We start from the raw sequence: 19,696 nt of genomic DNA on the forward strand, positions 1-19,696 counted from the left end.
TTAGATACTAGTATATTCCATTTTCACATTTTAAAAAGACAAATTCAGAATATAGAATTTTTCCAAAAAATGTTCTCATCATTTGGCTCATATAATTTTCAGAGTCCAGCATTCACAGTTATATAAGTTATTAAATTTAATTGTAATTGAGAGACATTCCAAAAAAATTTCCATCCCATTTTTTGCCAATTTATAAGTTGATATTAAAAATGGAGTATTCAAAGTTGGGTGAAGCCATGCATATTCATAAAAATTTTATAGTTTCTCTCCAGAGTTGTCAAATATTTAAAAATTATTGAACGACTATTATATGCAAACTCGATATATTTTTACAATAAAAAATTACAAATGTGTCTTTTTTCTATTATTTATTGAATATTAGTACATTGTGAGCAATAAAATCGGGAAAATATTTAAAATAAACAAGAAGTAATAGCGAGTAGGTACACTTAATGCATACCTTGAAGCAAAAATTTATTATGTTACATACACACATTTAGAATCTTATTTTCTTATTTTATATTCTATGTAGATTAGACCAAAATTAATGGAGAACATTTTAAATCTATTTCTAAAAATATCTAGATATATAGTAATGAATTATGTTAATAGAGTTTATTTAATGCAATTTTTTTTAATTCCAAATTTTATCCTTTGTGTACTCAGGTGAAATTTACTTTTGATATGCATACCTTTTAGGTATTTTATAGTTAAAATTTGTATTTAACCGAAATATTACAATATTAATGTGAGCTCATTTAAGAGATTATTTTCATTGGTTGTTGTTTCGTTTTCCTTGTTTTTTGGTTTTTGATTGCATTAATTTGGTCTCAAGGTAACATTCACAGAATCTGAACAGAATGTTTAATGTATTATGAAATTTTCACTTTTTTTCTCTACAAAGTAAAATTTAGTTTTTTTTTTATGAATTTCACTACAGATAATATGAAATTTATTTGCTAAATTAGTTACTGTAAATATTTTTATATTATTTTTGGAATTCTCAGTGGTAATATTTTGTAATAATTACAAATATTTATAGATATTAAATAATACATTTTTTTTAACCGTTAAAGTGCCGATCGTCGATTTTCGTCGAATCGAATGTTCCCGAAAAGTGCCGATCGTCGATAATCGTTGATTGCGTAGGCGTCACTTCCCACACACGCTCCCGCGTAAAGTGCGCGTTTACCCGCCGTGTTTTTTCTTCACACTGTAAACCTAACTCGTGTTATTCTTTGAAGTAGATATTTTTTTGCAAATAATATTTTATTTTATTGATATTCAACGATTCTTATACGTAAAATGTCGCGGTCAAATACTTCGCGAAATTTCTCGTCCGAAACTTGTGATAGATCGAGTGATGATTATATTGACCAAAGTAATGATGTGTCGCTATGTGGTCTGTAGTCACAAGGATGGTGCGGCCCTACGTCGATCAACATGGATCTGCATTCGGTGTAAGAAAGGGGAGCATACCGAATGTTCACAATTGTTAATTTTTTTTATATCATGTTTTTTTTTTCTTTTTTTTTTCTAAATAAAATATTGTGATCATTATATTGTTTACTTTATTTCAATAACTACTATAACTACTTAATTATAAAAACAATTAATATAATTCTATCGTTGTATAAAAACACATGAAAAACAAGAAAATCGGTTAATTATCGATGAAAATTTTGAAGTTTTTAGAAAATGATTTTTTTTTTTAAAAAGTAATTTTTTACACGACATTTTGAGGTAAAGATATGCAAATTTTTGGCACTCAAAGGGTTAAATATTCATTTTGAATAATGTAAACTTTTTAATTACTAAATATTGAATTACAATTTTTTTTAATAAAACTGCAAAATTGTCATATTATTAAATTTACTCAATTCTAAATTTGAAATAAATCGAAAAAGTTAATATTTTATGCAACAATTATTAACTATCGTTAATCAGTAGGGCCTTAATATTTTTGATTTTATGGGAAATTTATACTAAAAATATTTTAATGCAAATTTTCTCTAAAAAGCGAAACCCCTAATAAAACTGGAAAATATGGGTATACTCGCCAAGTTAGTAAATTGAAAATTAATGGAGAGCGTTAGATTAAGTTTTTATCTCGCATTTTCATCTCGTTCTAATATCCACTTTCAAATCAGGACATTTTTCTAACGGGGACTTCATTTTTTCCTAAAAAAAATTACTAATTTTTTTCAATAGGATTTTTGAATTTTTCTCATAATTATCGACTGAACATCTCACTTTCAAAAATAAAGTGAGTAAATTTTGCATTCATCTTAGAAAAAAAAGAGACACACAATACGGAATAAAATTCTTCTCACTGGATAATTACACTATAAATACAAGTATATGAGAAAAATGTGACAAGTATACATTTTTCTCACTTGGCGAGTAAAGTAACGAGATACACGATCAAGCTCTTATTATTGTCATTATATTTAATAAAGTTCAGACAATATGAATTTTTATTTCATATAGAGAATAAGGACCCGTAAGCATTATAGCTATTTTATTGTGTTATAATTTTTATATTTTGCATATCTATAGTTTGAAATATAATAAATTCAAAAGGCATTTAATGCGCTTATAAATAAATAAACTATAATTGCGAGTAATCCTTGTATGAAATATTAATTTCAACTTAATGTACGTACATATGTACATAATTGTAATTATTTACTTCTTATTTATAGTATTTACATAAAGAAAATTACATTAATTGTATAATTTGTTAATCATTTTAAATCTCTTAGACAACAACCCCACATAAAACCAGAAAGCAATATTATGTAATCCTATTGTCAATAAAATTTAATTAAAATTTTAATAAAATACTAAAAAATCTTACTAAATTCTAATACTTACATATTAAAGTTAAACGATGGGAATTTACTTGAATTTTAAGCTGTTATCAACTTTAAAATTCCCATTTTATTTTAATGTTAAATTTTATTTCTTCTATTTTTAATTTTTAATGCTATTAGTAGAGAAATATTGAATAGATATAGGAAAAAGAACACAAAACTATAGAATTGGTTTACATTATATTTTGACAACACGAACATTATGTTTAGAAATTGAAAAAAAAAAAATTCAATTTCAATTTTTTAAATTGAAATCTGATCTCTTTTGACTATTCAAAAATTCTAAATTGTCATTAAAAAAACCAATGCATAAACCTATACACAAAAAAAAAACTCAATGTTTAGATTTATTGCATAAATTTAATGTTAAAAATACAAAATGGTTTTTAATTCTCCCCTCCTTTTCAATTTCTGTCAAACCCCCTACCACTGTCTGTATTTTAAATTTTTGACATTTTCTTCGATAAATCATTAAACGCTTATGTAAAATGTATAAAATTCGTGACAAATAATACCCGGATTTAAATGTCAACTATATTGTCATAAAATTATTCGTTTTTATACCGTTTTTTTAAATCTATATATAAAAAAATTATAACGTATTTTATACAGAGTTTGTTTTTTTTTCAATTCATTTTTATTTTTCTGAAGTTTAATCCGTTTATTTTACAATAAAACTAAAAACAAAATAAAAAAAAAAACGAAAACATGCAAGTAAATCCGCATTGAAGCAGCAGTGCCCAAACTCATGTTTTAGTGAATTTTGTTGAAAACTTTGATATTTATTTGCCAAATTCCTGTCATTTCGTCTGACAATCTATTAAAAAAATAAATTTAAACTCGTTCAAAATATAATATAATGGTGAAATAGATTTCTGTATCGATCTCTGATTTTGGATTTATGATGGTTCGCGCAATATGAAACTGAATGCTATTGAATGCAATATGAAACTCAATGACACTATAAATGAGGCTCAATGACGCAATAACAAAAACCTATCATTTTCCCCCATTCCTTAATTTCACAACGATATATTGAACAAATTCTACACTTTGGAGAGTGTAATTAATTTCAGAATTGTGTGTACAAAACAAACCATTTGCTTAAAATTGTAATTTAGGAGGCAAAATTGCTAGAAAATCTCATTCCAGCTCAATAATGCTGTCTAATACTCTTAGAATCATATAAACATCCGCAAAAATTATTTCCGAACTCACCCAAATCATTATTTTCCATTATGGAAATGGGCTTACCACAAAACTTCATCTCAAAACTTAGTATTATTTTTTTTTTTTAAATTTCCAATCAGAAAATTCAAATTCTAAAAAATTGGAATGAAATGAAAAACAATAAATAGGAAAAACATGTATGGAAACTTCAATTAATTGAAAATCACTAAAGCAACAGAAAGGAAGAAAAAAATATCAAAATCACTAAATTTTATTGCTTTTTCTTTCTCATATTATTTTATTTAATACCGTTATATTTTGTATCTATTTTGTCTGAAATTTCGTGTAATTTTTCCATTGGATTTAACATAATCCCTTCAAAATTTGATTTTTCATTTTATTGTTTTCTTCCATTTTATAAATTTTCTTATTTTATTTTTGTTTTTTCTGTTTTTTTTTTATTTACCATTATTGTCATCGTAGTCATAACCCACCCTCCGCTAAATTTTGTAATTTTTAATGGCAATATAAAATAAATTCAAATTGTAATATTGTGTAGATACTCACATATACTCACATATACCAAATTTATTTATTTAAATAGCACAGTCAAAAATCAAATTTAAAATGACAAATTTTTATTTACTTTCATAATACTCAGTAAATTCGACAGTAATATTTTGGATTAATCTGGATTTAAAAAGCCTATATCAATGTAATTTATTTATAAAATCTAATTGTCATTTTAAAATTATGTACTCGTACTTAACATGAATAAAATGATTTGTATATAAATTGTTTCTAGCATAAGGTTTCAATATCGTAAAAATTTTAATTGCGTTTTATGAGGTCTAATAACACTTGTACAATAATTAAATTTCGAGTCAATATTGTTAACATTAGTAGCAAATTTTTTTCATAATAAGTTAACATTAGTTTTCAAATACCATCTGAGGAGATCACAATAATGATTTCAATATCCAATGTCATCCAACTTTTCTGCTGCAACAAGAGGGATAGGTACGTATGATAGAAATTCATGTTAAAGAAAATTATAAATTGTGAATCAGTATATGGCATAAGATATTGTGGTATGTCTGTGTTAAAACTTTATTCTATATGAAATATATTTGTGCAACATAAGGGGCTGCAACACTGTATTGCTGAAACATTTCAAATACTCTCCCAGTTTCATACACCTAAGTATGTTTTATGTATATATATACTTTTAATATTCCAACTTAAGTTCCGAACAATAACCATAATATTTATTGAAAATCCATTTCAAATTTCCTTAATATTCAAGAGCACTCCTTTTGAAATTTCAGTAATTTTTATATTTCTTCATTTTCAATGGTATTTCGTTACATAACACCGTCATGAGCAACTAATTGTATGTTTTATGTAATACAAAAACCTTAAACATATACGCATATACATATCTTTTATTTATTTGACTTTTTTGGCTTCTCACCTTTGAAAATCATTCATTCACCTTCCTAGAGTTAAATCGTTTTAATCCAGGTCCCTTAGTCTTAATTTGTTTTATTTTCATTTTAAAATAATTTTCCAGTATTCTGCACCTTTTTTTCTTTTCTTTCTATTATTTTATTATTGTTGTCATGACTTTAAAACCATTGCTATATTTTAATTTTTTTTTCCCGAAAAATACTCAATTCAATGTCATTCCCTTTTTTCACCATAATTTTATTACGTATATAAAGGTAGTGATAGTGTGGTATAAGTATACTTTTTTTTTCATATACATTTTGTAGCAAATGAATTCATTTTATTTAATCTGTTCACTCACGAAAATGAGAGTCAAAATATTGTAGGTAAAAATTAAATTTATTCGGCACATACATACCCATACATGCCCAAATTCAAATTTTAGATTTGTTAACCTGTTTTTTTTATATGGAAGTGCTCTTGCTTTTTATATATACTCGTATTATAAAATTAGGTAGAATTAATATTTAATATGGGTTTTGTAACAAACTGTTATACATTGAAACCAATAATTTTCATTCATTTTTCAAATATTTAAGGATCATTTACACTATCATCAATATGATAGTGAATATAGGCATGTACTTTAATATTATGTAGACAACGCAAAATATAATTACATAATTACTTTGTAATACACAAGTACATATTACATTTATTAATGTACATAATAATGTATGTATATATTTAAATTAGCTTGGAGCTAAAATAAAAAAATTTTGCTAAAAGTTAAAAAAACAAATGGTTAATAAAGTCAGCCTTAAGGTAACAATATCATGGAAAACATTCACAATTACCTATAAGATACAAAAATATCTTGTGTAATATAAATAACATTATTTTTAACTTTAAGACACCCAATGACCAGATGAAATATGAATAAGTGAAATATATTTTTTTTTTCGCCTAATTAAGTTCTAAATTCATAACACCAATTTCAAGTAACAATTATCGTAGAGCAAGATTATTTTCTCGTAGAATTTTATAACAACATTTTGCTGAAATTCTTCAAATCCACTCATAGTCACTAACACATGTTATAAACGCACAATCTATTCAACTATTAATAATAAAATTTCATTTTGCAGTTTTTTTCCTGTTCAGAATTAGCATTTAGAGTTTATAATGTCAATTTTTTGTTAATCTTATTTTTTGTTGTAGACGAACAGAATAATTTATTTAGCATAATTTATTCAATTTTCTTATTACTTATAATCTCACTACCCTGTTCTCCGATCCAATATTAAGGAAGTAAAAAGTTTATTTGCATAAATATTTAAAGTGAACTTTAATTTCATACAACAATTTAATTTTTCAATAGAAAATATTTCATATTAAATTAGAATATACTGTGAGTTCAGAGGAAGACTATCGTAAAGCAGTACAGCATTGGAAGCAAAAAGAAGTAAACAATAAAACTGTTACTAAAACATTTTATAAAATAGCTACGAGTATGCTTAAATTGCTTTAAATTTTTTAAAGTTTATCAATCCCTTTTTTCTTTCACTTTTATTTTGCACCATCTAGTCCTTTACTTTAATGTCCTTTTTAAATGTTAAATTCAAGTGCTTCTACTGTATATAACTATATTATATGTACATAATATTGGCTATATATCTACATTCATATGTAGATATAGTTAAGAATGTGTGTTACTTTTCATTATCTCTTCGTTACAAATTGACTTTTGTGTTTTTAAATGGATTTTTCTATTTTAAAAATAGAAAAACAAAAAAAAAAGGGAGAGGCATCCCAAAAAAAAAAAAGGGAAAATTTTTTATGAAAAGAGACTGGAGAAAAATATTCACGTAAAATTCCCGTTTAAAGAAGGTTATTTTTTGTCTCTTTCTATTTCATTCCAACCAATATATTATTTTTCTTTTACGTATTTTGTTTTGTTTTTGTTATTTTTCATTTACTTTTTACTAAAAATGGCAATAATAGGATTTAACGCATGAATGCATGATGAAATAATTGAGTCGTGTGAGATATTATGTGCTATTCTAGCTCTAGGTGTTTTTTTTTTTTGTTTATTATAGGAATTCGTGTAACTGATAGATAATAATTTTTGTATAGAAAATTTTAATTGTATGAATGTTTATAAAGAACAGGGACACATGTATATTCGCACATATATGACGTTAAAATGCGTAAAAGAACGCGTTGTGAATTAAAAAAAAAATTGCTTTATTTATTATAGCATTCAGATTATTCGTTTTAAAACCCAAGATAACAGAGAGTAAAATTAGAAAATGTAAAAAATATTTTTAAAATTTAATTTTTTCTTTTTTTTTGCTATTTAACCTTTAGCGAATTGTATATGAAATAGGAGAGTGTTTTTTTGTTACAACAAGGATTATACAATTTTTTAATCTATATTCAGGAGAAGTATAATATAAGAAGATATGAAAATATTTCAAGGATCAGCAAATTTTTCATTTGAAAGTCTTGAAAATATCTAATTTTTGTTTTAATTTTATTAGATTCCTTAAAATATTATGGGAAAATTTCATGTTCACAGATAATTAATGTCTTCAAAATATTTATTACGTTTTTCTGTTCTTAATTTTTGAATATATATGTATATGTGCGTGTTTCAGCAAGATTTGATTATTTAAGCTTATAAGGTATGTTCATATTGTACTTAACATCTTTTAATCTAAAATAAAAGAAAGGTAAAAATTATTGTGAATCAGAGAAGGTTGACGAAAATTGTTATTATTTTTATATAAGCTTAAGTAGATGTATGTATGTATGCAGATATGTAGATATGTATAATATGAATTGAAAAAAATTCAAGGATTAAATAATTTGAAAAAGAGAAAAAAAAATATTAATTTCACTTCTAAAGAAATTATTATTATGCAAAAGAAGATTATTTTGAAAAGATTTCATCTTATTTTAAGTATTAATATTTTTTTTTTTTTTATTTTCGCATATTTTAATTTCTGCGAAAATAAAAATTTCAACATTTTTATAAGAAAATATGAAAGTGCTTATTAAATTATTAATTAAGTGTTTTTAGTCTACGTAATTTCACAAGTTAATGGAACTGATTAAAAGGAGGATTTATAATAAAAAACAAAAATTTTTAAAGCAAATGTATCGTGTTTCATGCCGGGGATAGGATAATTTTTTCCAAGAAAAATGAATTATAATTTTTCTTTGAAACTGCTTGTACATTAAAATTTAAGATATGGTGATAATTTTCAATGGAATTTAATTTTAATGTAGATACTTACATAAGAGTATGAAATTTTAGTATTGATGAAGATGAAAATCAAATTTATTCCCTTACTATTTCAGATTTGATATTATATTTTATGTTATTTTAATTTTTCGACTGGGATTTGTTAATTATAAATTTTAATTTTTGAATTTTAATGGTTTAATGACTTCTTATCTTATTACATACTAATTTTTTTTAAAAAACTCTAATAAATAAGACTTTATTACACATGAACTATAAGGTGCATGGAATCTAAAATTGGGTTTGATTCTGGCAATTCGATATTTTTGAATTTAATATAATGTCAATTCTCTAACTTTAAATGCTTCGAAGAAGATTAGTAGCCGCAATCTGAAAATTTTGATAACATAAATTTTTTCATAATATTTTTTTAGTTAGTGAGAGCATACATTTTTTGAATTAATTAGATTTTCCATTAAATCTATTGGAAATGCACAAATAAAATTTTTGATTCACACTTATAACATTTTCATTAAAAGTTCTACACTAAGTAAATTACTTTCAATGTTTTATTTTATTTCTTAAAAATCAATTCTAGTGAATTTCTCAACAACCGTTTACAGATTTTTAGAAGATGGTTTTTGTATAGCATACTTATAGGCTGTTTGCTTTATTTGCCTTAATAATGCAACTTGAATGAAGTGCAAAAAACCTTTCTTATAAGTTTATCTCAACAGGTAAATGAGACCGTATAAATAAGGAGCAATTAGCCATTCGGATTATAAGTATTTAGCTTTGGCGTCTTTCGCTTACCGACCGAATTGCATACAATAAAGAAGGTTATGTGTTATTGCACCAAATTACGTATGTTGAGTTTTCGGTTGAAACGTATTTCTTTATGGTAGGGAATCATAAATAAACTCTTTTTAGAGAAATTTTGGTGTGTCGGTCTGCCTGTCTGTGAGTGCAGACGTGTACCTCAAGATCGACTGGACCGATTTTGATGAAATTTTATACGTGAATTTATTTTGGCTACGTCAAGGATTGATTAATGTATGGAATATATCAGGCCTCGGCAACCAGGCCTTTTTATGGGTCGATTTTACATTTTTTCGCATATATTAATCAACCGATTTTCATGAAATTTAATATTTAAATTCGCAGAGTTAAAGCGATGAATTTCTAAATATTTTGGAAAGATCAGGCCTCGGAAACCGAACTAGAGGCTGATTTTACATTTTTCACCACATCTAAGGAACTTGACAGAATTTCTTGAAATTTAATATTTGACCTCTATTTATAAAAGCCGAACTCTTTCGGAATATTCGAATGTGTCAAAGCAAAACTGTACCAAATTTACGGTTATATGCTGACCACGTCAGATTGTTTTTCTTTCGAAAAACTTTTTATAAGAAAATTTCTTTTAAAAATTGGGTCATTTGTTTCTACATTTATGTAAAATTAATCTACCATCATTCTTAAAAATATTTTATGTACAGCTTTAACCTGCGATTTCACATGAAGCCTCATATAGATTTACAAAATGTAGAAATTCTTTATAATATTTTTCTCGTATTCCAATAAATCACTTGGTCAATTAAATGTTAATAAAAATTTACTAAGAAAGATTTTATTTACGATTCCTGTAAAATATTGTTTATTTTTTTTCTCTTTTTATTTTTCTGTTTGATTTTTTTTTAATCCTTAAATATGTACAAATCATCGTAAGGCGTTATCATGTAAATGCAATGTAAACAATTTAAATAAAAATGAAAATATATTTAAATATTCAAAATCATGTACATATTAAATTGTAGTCACATATAAATGTAAATATGTATATATTACTGTATATATTACTGTATCGTATGTGTACATTAATATTGTGATTTAAATTTTACTTTGTTCTTTTATTTTCTACATTCATTCTCCTCATTGCTATAAAATAAATCCATTTGTAAGTATAAAATTTGCTCTAAATTAATTTGAATTTATCCTAAGAACAAATGTTTCTATATTCAATTACAAATAAAATAATACACATATAAAAGTAAATAATATTACATAATATCAATGTATATTAAAAAAAAAAACTAGTAAATACAATAATAATATTATGAACAAGAATAGAAATAGAATTTGAGAAACAATAACAAACATTAAATAAAGAAAATAAATATAAGTAAAAGATATAGGGAAAAGAAATTGGGGCCAAACTAATGCTTTTTAAAGTAGCAAATTTCCAAATCGAACCATTTTCATTATTTTAGAAAATGTGCCCCAAAAAGTATGCAATTTTTTGTTTTTTATTATTTGCTAATTATTTAACTTTGTGAATTCGCAACATGAATCAGCGAGGCAAATAATTTTGGAGGAGGGGACGGTAGAGCAAATTTATCGAACCATTTTTATTATATTAAAGAAGATGCTCCTAAAAGTATGCAATTTTTTGTTTTATTACTTGCTAATTATTTAACTTTGTGAATTCGCAACATGAATCATCGAGGCAATAATTTTGGAGGAGGAGACAGCAGAGCAAATTTTATTCCCAACAAAATCAACCATTTATTGATGTTCAGGAATTTCCAAAATTTCACACTCCTATAATTTATTATCTAGTGTTACATAATAATTTTCTCAGCAAGATTCTTCAGTGTACAAAATTTTAATTTTCTATTTGAAGGTGTTTTTAAACAAGCGAACAAACGACGAACGAACGAAATGAAACTAGCAACAAGTACATTTTTGATAATTTTGTTAAGAATAAACTAAAGAGAAACACTCAATTCGTTTATATATTATATGTATGTGTGCCTATAGAAAATATTAGAATATATCTATATAGCTGCACACACATGTATGTATGTAATATGTAGGTATTTCGTATATACACGATCATTACTATACTATTACATATTTATGTTGTCTATTTTTGAACAAAAATTGAAATCCTTTCAACATTCGATCCGATTATTATAGGACTTAATAGATTCACTTAACATACGATTATTTTTTATTTGATTTCCTTTTTATTACCCAATATTTATGTACATACATATATACTATATAAATATAGATTTTCAAATCTTTCCAATTTAAGTTAATGCTATTACTGAATTTATGGAAAAGGTGGTACGAGAAGAGTCATACTTACAAGTTACGCTCGATAATCTATGTTACTTTTTTTCTACAACATATTTTTATTTTCATACTTAGATTTTCCCTCCATGTCCTTTATCTGTTTTTGTAGTTGTTGGATTTTGACTATGAACTATATTATGTTTTTAAAATTTTTGTGCTTTTCTATACATTCTATAAAACGTGAATGTGTATACGTAGGTGTTATTAGTACACTGTACTTAAAGAATTTTAATGCAACGCTTAATATTAGCATACATAATTTGTAATTTGTTCGAATGTAATGGAATTGTATGCCAAATTATTACGAGTCTATCATGTATGTATGTAGGTTCTTTTTACCATGATACAGAATAGTTTTCACTCATACGTTCTTATCATGTAAGAAAAACAAAAAACGAAACTTTATTTGAAAAAATGCTCTTTCTTCGAAAATATAAGTGTATATTAAAGTTATTTTACTTAAATTAAAAAGAGATCAAAGGAAAACATTGTACTGAATTGGAGTCAATGTGGTCTTGTAAACATTTCGTCAATTATTATTGTGGTTTAAATTAATTTTATTGTAGAACTATAATTTTCAAAAATATTCCAAGTTTGTTATATTTTCATATTTTTTAATTTTCTCAAACTATAAAAATTTAAGCTGGAATTTTCGATTCAACAGATCTTTGTACAACAGAATTGATTTTTTTTGTGTTTTTACAATTTTGTTTTAATATTAATTTATTAAAATTTTGTCGTAAATTAAAACAAAAATATCAATTTTCATAAACGGAAAACGATGTTCCAACATTTTTCACAGCTTATAAAATATTTTCACTAAAAATTAATGATTATATTGTAAGAAAATCGACAGAAAATCAGTGACCACATTACATTTTAAGATCCTTTTTAACAATTTAACTACAATTTTGTACAGAAACTAGATTTGTATAATGGGCGAATCAGTGCACCGCGACCACGTAATCTAGCTCACTTACCAAAATTTATTTATAAATCCAGGAATTCACGAATTACACTTAGTTTTGATAATAATCAATGAGTTAGTCTGTGACGAAATCTGTGCAATTGCAAATAAATATTTATTGAAAGCAATACTGATATCTTGTATAAAGAATTTTATTAACTGCTAAAATATAAACCCAAGTTATAACGGTTCGGAAAAGAAGTAAGAAAATCTTCAAGAAGTCAGACCATAAGAAATACTTATCTTAAAGGCGTTTTTTGGATAAATGCATATTTTATGATTTATAAATAGCATTAAACGAATAAAGCTATGCAAAATAAACATATTATGCATAAGCCAAGTAATATTAATGAACACGAACTTTTCATTCGGTCTTCTTAAGGTCAATAAATTTTTTTTATGCATTCAAGAGTAAATAAAATATTATCATCTCCCTTTAGGTGCCGGAAATGAAAATTGCTCCTGCAAACTTAAATTTCTCTCAAATTCTTTGTTATATTCTTCTTCTTAAATGCTCCTGTTTATTTTTTTGGGTCTCATCAGTTTGCTATGTTTGTTGGCTCCTCAAATTATACTACTTATTAGGTAAACATTATTATGTTTCAATATTTTTTATACCATGTTTACATACGACGTACACTATGAACATTTTCTTGTATTTTCCTTATACATTCCTTTAATGTCCTTTTAAATATTTGTATGTATATTTAGAGTAACAAGAAGAAGAAGAAGAAATAAAGCAAATACAGAATGGTGAAAGTGTGTTATTAGAAATTTACATGAAAAAAAGAAAGTATTTGAGCCTATTAGACAGTTTTTTTTTTGTTTCCATTTGTCGGATTCTATAATATTGTATTTGATATATTTAAATAAAAAAAAAGCTGCAATAATATGTTACAATATAAACAAATAAAAAAAATGTTAAGGATAACAAAACACAATACAGCAAAAGGAGGAACCTAACCTCAAAAACTTAAGTTGAGTTAAGCCAAACATAAAGACAAAATGAAAACTAAAAAAGGTCTTTTATTGGGTTTCTGTATTTCTGCTATAATTTTTTTTTTGCTGGTTGTAGGTTTTATTTTACTTTGTAGGAAGTTGGATTTCTTCCTATGTTGGTCAACATTTTCTTGCTTTTTTTTTTGGGTAAATACACAAATTTCGTATATACCTACATTATGCTATAAGAATTGTTTTTTTTTTCCTTTTGTACAAACAAAATTCCTAGGGAGTCTAAAAACAGCAGAAGAAAAAGGGAAAGGAACTTCCGAAACAACAAAATTTTGGAACCTAATTTTCAAAAAAAAAAAAAATGTTTCTCTTTCTTTTGTTTTATTATTTTATTATAGTTGCTCTGTTGGTCTTTTGTGTTTTGATTGGGTTATGTGAATAAATTGTATATTTATTCATATACACACACTTACATATTGTGTGTAAGTATGTCTATTTCATAAAATAAATAAACATGTACAAAATTTTCGTTATAATTTATTTTTGTTGTATTTTTTATTTTACCTTTATTTATTTGATTTCCTGCTAGGATTTAGTAATTTTATCCTTTCCTTACACATATTATGTTTATCTGAAACTATATACCTATACCTTATTCATTCTGTTTCGGCAATATTATACATACATAAATTGGTTTTAAATTTGTAATATTTTCCAAAAAAAAAAAAAAAAGAATTTCTAAACTCTAGCCTTGTCAAATGAGATTTAGGAAAATTTATTGGGAATTTAATAAAAATATAGAAAACTAAATGTGCCTATAGGTATACAAGAAAACAACAAAATAAATTCGTACATAATTTAGTATAAAATTTTAAATCCAAATTAGATAGGTACACCTAATTATTCCCAAGATAAATTTGATCAATATACGAGTAGTTTAATTTATAAGTAAATTTATTTAGTACCTATACTTTAAATTTTATAATGAAAATATTTTTGTACACCTATGTATTTTTACATAATAATAGAGTCGTATAATATGAATTTAATCAAATCTCTCAAAACGAAAGAGAATTATGATCTCTATGAGAAAAAATTCTCATACTGTGAGAAATTGAATAAATTTATTATTGAGTTGCAAGAGCGTAATAAAATTAAATTACAATTTTTTAATTTGATTGTGTACAACTACAGTTAAAAGAGGCTGTATAGCAAAATATTAATCAATGTAGCTTGCACCTAAATGTAATACAAAAATGCTATTCATCTGCTGTTAAAAAATGTTATACGTCTACTTCAAAATTTGTGCTCTTAATAATTTTATGAAGAAAAATTTTAATACAGCATACGATTAACAATGTTCTAAAATTTTCTATAAAAATTTAAGATATTTTCTCAATTTTCTACCTAAAAAAAATTATATATTTTAAAGACGAATAATTTAATAGTAAACCGAAAAATAGTTTTTCTCTAGCACCAGAAAACTAAGCCGTTAATTTATGAAAATTCTATCTATACCTTATGAAAAAACTTACCTTCTAAATTTAATACTATGGAGCAAAATTCAATCTACTCGTAAAACCCAAATATCCAAAATGAAGAAAACAACAAAAATAAAACGAACAAAAAATAATCTTAAAGTTTAATGTCTTCTAGGCCAGTAGCCTTTTTTTTCATTTTTGACTAAATTTTTTATTTTGTTTGTGTTAGACAAGCATAACTAAGCGGATACCTCGAAACTTTTGCAGTAAAAAAACAAAAATAAAATAAAATTAGAAATTTTGTTTTCAGGTCTTCATTTATTCTCAGCAGTTCAGAAACGCTTCCTTGCTATTTTATTTCCGAAAAAAAAAACGAAAAAACGAAAAAGAATAAAAATAAAATTCCATTATTGAGTAGTTTTAGATTTAGTGATGAAGTGGAATTCAAGTCTATGGTAAAGTTTCGAATTGTTTTTGTGTGGTGTGGTAAAAAAAAATTTTTTTTTACTACTTAGTTTTTTTTTTCTAAATTCTTTTCATGTCCGAAAACTTTCTGTCCGTTTATATCCTAATCCGGATAATTATATCCCTCCCATAAAAGGAAGAAATAAAAAACAAAATGGTAATTTTTCAAATTTGTTTGTTTCTCCATTTAAATTTAAACTTTCTTCGAACTAAATTAAAAAAGTAAAAACAAGTAAAACAAAAACTCTTCCTATTTTTCTAGTTTCTGTTATAGGTGGTTTTTGTGGGCTTTTTATTTTATGATTATTTAAGTGAGTTTATCTTAGTTACAGAAAAGGTCCTTTATTTTATTAGTACGTTTTTTTTTCTTCTTTTATATGCTATTTTGCAAGTTAGTAATGTGAAATTTATGGTCTTTATAAAGATGGTTGTGGTTATCTACTAAACAGTTATATGATGGTTTTAATAATAACTTTTTGAATGTATAGGAAAATTTTTTGGTCAAACTTTTTATTCTTAATATAATTAATGATTAATTAAATTCTTTGAATAAAATTTTCATACAATATTATTTTAAATATTTAAAGTTATAATATTAATTATTTGAAAAATTACTAAATGTCCTTAATTTAGAAGAATTGTTAAAGATGGTCATTTTAGAACGGAATATGTTCGGAAGCAATTGAGTGTAAATGAAAGTGTTGAATAGCATTTCAAGCATTAATTTTGTTACTAATGATATAATGGAAATGATAAATGAACTTACAGATCTGTGTAATTATACGAGTATTAAACATAATTAATAATAGATTTTGAGGATTTTAAAAATCGATATTTGGAAAATTATTCTTAGTGTATGGCATTCTATTTCTTCTATAAATAATTTTATCTTCGAATTTTTCAAAAAGCCTCTTTAAACGTAAGCTATTGTTTGTTTTCAAGCTATTGTCTATAATTTTTATTTCACAAATTAAATGCAGTTATAAATAGGAAATTCAGCTTTGGCAAAATGCTTAACCGAAAAGATCTTTTACGATATGAATAAAATCCTTTCAGCTACCATGTTCGAACATACTTTTATATCATATTCTGCCTAGTGTGTTCGTACTATCATGTAGTATGTTGGTACTACCATGTACGAACATACTAGGCCGAATATTCTTGAAAATTGAAGCAATTCTGAATGTAATGGTTTTGCTGAATCTGTTTGAATTGAGCCCAAATTTAGAATTTGCCTACATAATGGGGTTTCCTTTGTTACATTAAAATAACATTGTTTAAGTATATTATACATTTTAATTGTAGTATTCTATAACTTTGCTGTAGCAAATCGAAAAAACATGTAAGCGATTTATTATTGTATCCAAAGGAACCAAAGTCTTTATTCAGAATCTAGCTTCTTTAATCAATATTATATAATTCAGTTGGTAATATGATGATGTTTAGTCCATAATAGAAATGTTATGAGTTATTTTAAAATTCCAAAACACATTAATTGTGTTCCTATACTATTTTTAATTGAAAGCTGAACTCAATAGACCGTATTGAAATATGAAAATAAATCAAAATAATGTTTTTGACCTTGAACAGAAAATACATACAAAATGTAAAACGTTTCGTATCGCCTTAACATATCATAATATTCTGAATACATCCTTTTATAATAATATCTTGAAAACAAAATTTAATTGACCCTATATTGAACATTTCCACCCTTAATATATTTTGTATTGGGGTTTCACATTTTTATTTCGTATTTCTATATATGTGCATAGCTAACGTAAAAAACCAATTTTAAATATTTAAACATACAAATGTTGTACACGTGTACTTCAATTTTATTAATCTGTTTTAATATTTTGTAACTCATTACATTAGGTGTGTAGGTAAACGCTTATGTAGGCGACGCATACGAGGCGTAAGTTGGTATTTTTGGAATCATTCAACCATTTATTATTAGAAAAATCAAATATAAGGCCTGCTTCCTATAGAATTTCTATACAAAAATATAAAAAAAATATTGTTAAAGTTGAACACAAATGTAGCTATGTATGTACGGTAGAGATACGAAAGAAAAGGTAACAAAATCAAATTTAACGTTGATATACAAACACGTACATAGTGCCTACATACCTTCATTCTGACATAGATTCTTACATATATGAAAATAAATCAAAATCTTCTCATTTGTTTATTGACTTGTAACCGAATCTAAGCAAATTGAAAAGAAATAAGAAAATTGAATAAGAAAATTTCCAAAAAATTAATTTTCCATAAAATTTATTCAACTTTAATACAAATATATAAGCAAACAAAAAGGAGCAAAAAAAAAATTAGAAAAATTACAAGAATACAACGAAGATAAAAAGAACAAATCAAATAAAGCTTAAATTAGGTTTGCAGCGTGTCTCAATATTTTTTTTTTGTATGATATATTATTAATATTAGGGATTCAAATCTAAAATATATTATGTTATATAATACTACTGGAAACCTTCATTTATACGGCCATCGCTTAGCTCAGTCCATTTGAAAAATTGATTTGGTTATTGATTTTTATACATTGTTCTTCTTTTTTTTTTTATTATACTTAAGAATTTCCATTGAATCTCAATTCTTTTCATACAAAAACATCTCTTTCCTCTTTCGTTTATTTCCCGGTCATTGCGGATAAATTTGATATAAGAAACAAATCACAGTTTTCCCGAAGTTTTTGAAAAACTCAGCATTTTTTTTCACATATTTCTAATAGAAGCTAAGCCGATTTCCTTATACTCTTACTAATTAAAAAACAAACTACTAATATTTTAATTTTTCTTCTTGTACTGCTTATCCACTACTAGATGTTAGCGGTAATATGTGTGTTTTCATAACACGCTAGTTACTATATAGTTGTGTTCTACTCAGTCTATTGCTAGATGCTCCAAGTCACCGATATTTTACATAGCTGTCTAAACCCTGATGTTGCGCTACCGAGACATCTGTTTTCTACCAATTCCTCTTTTGCCTTCGATTTTTCTTTGAATTATGAGTTGCAAAAGTTCATATTTTTCAGCCGGCATAATATGTTTAAAATACGGTAGTTTTTTGGGCTTAATGTTGGTCAGAAGCTGCCGGTTTGCTGCAACTCTAAGCAGAATCTCATTATTGGATACGTGTTAAACCCATGATACTTAAGTATTCTTCTAAATATCCGCATTTCGAATGTATCTATTGTGTTAATATTATTAACTTTTAAGGTCCAGTATTCAACACCATATAGAAGAACAGACCACACATAACACTTCATAAATCGTAAATGTAGCTTTAAATTCAAATTTCGGCAGCAGAGTATGCGACATCTTATTTCTGGCTCACAACTCCATTTTTCATTCAACCTGGAAACCAGATATTTGAAGTTTGAAACTCGTTACTGTAATATTTTTATTTGAGCCTCAAAAAATGTGCAAAATTTTCTGCTTGAAACTCAACTTTTCATACATTTATAGCACATATATTTCTAAAATTATTTGAACGAAAGTAGACGTGTACGTTTCATGTTATGATTTGTGACACATCTTGGTTGGAACTTTCTAATTTACGGACATGACGTTACTGTAACCGATCGAGAGAGTTAGAAAATTTTATTCTCCTTTTTTCTCTTTTAACATCTTATTCAATTTATTTAATATTTATTATTATTGTTGTTGTGCACACAGTAAAACAGTATATATACAATATTATATTCGCATATATAAAAAAAAATACTAAAATTGTACTAAAATCAATTTTATCCTGAATTGGATACATTAACATAAAAATAGCCTAAGCTTTCCTTTAAAAAACATTTCAAAAACATTTAGAATATTGTATTAGAATAGTAAATTTTACATCCAACATCCACTTCAAGACTTACATTCATCCTAAATGATGTACTTTTTCTTGTATTACTTCTTTCTGTTTTTCA

This window comes from Condylostylus longicornis, unplaced genomic scaffold (assembly GCF_029603195.1).
Source record: "Condylostylus longicornis isolate FDR11 unplaced genomic scaffold, ASM2960319v2 ptg000055l, whole genome shotgun sequence".
Lineage (NCBI taxonomy): Eukaryota > Metazoa > Arthropoda > Insecta > Diptera > Dolichopodidae > Condylostylus > Condylostylus longicornis.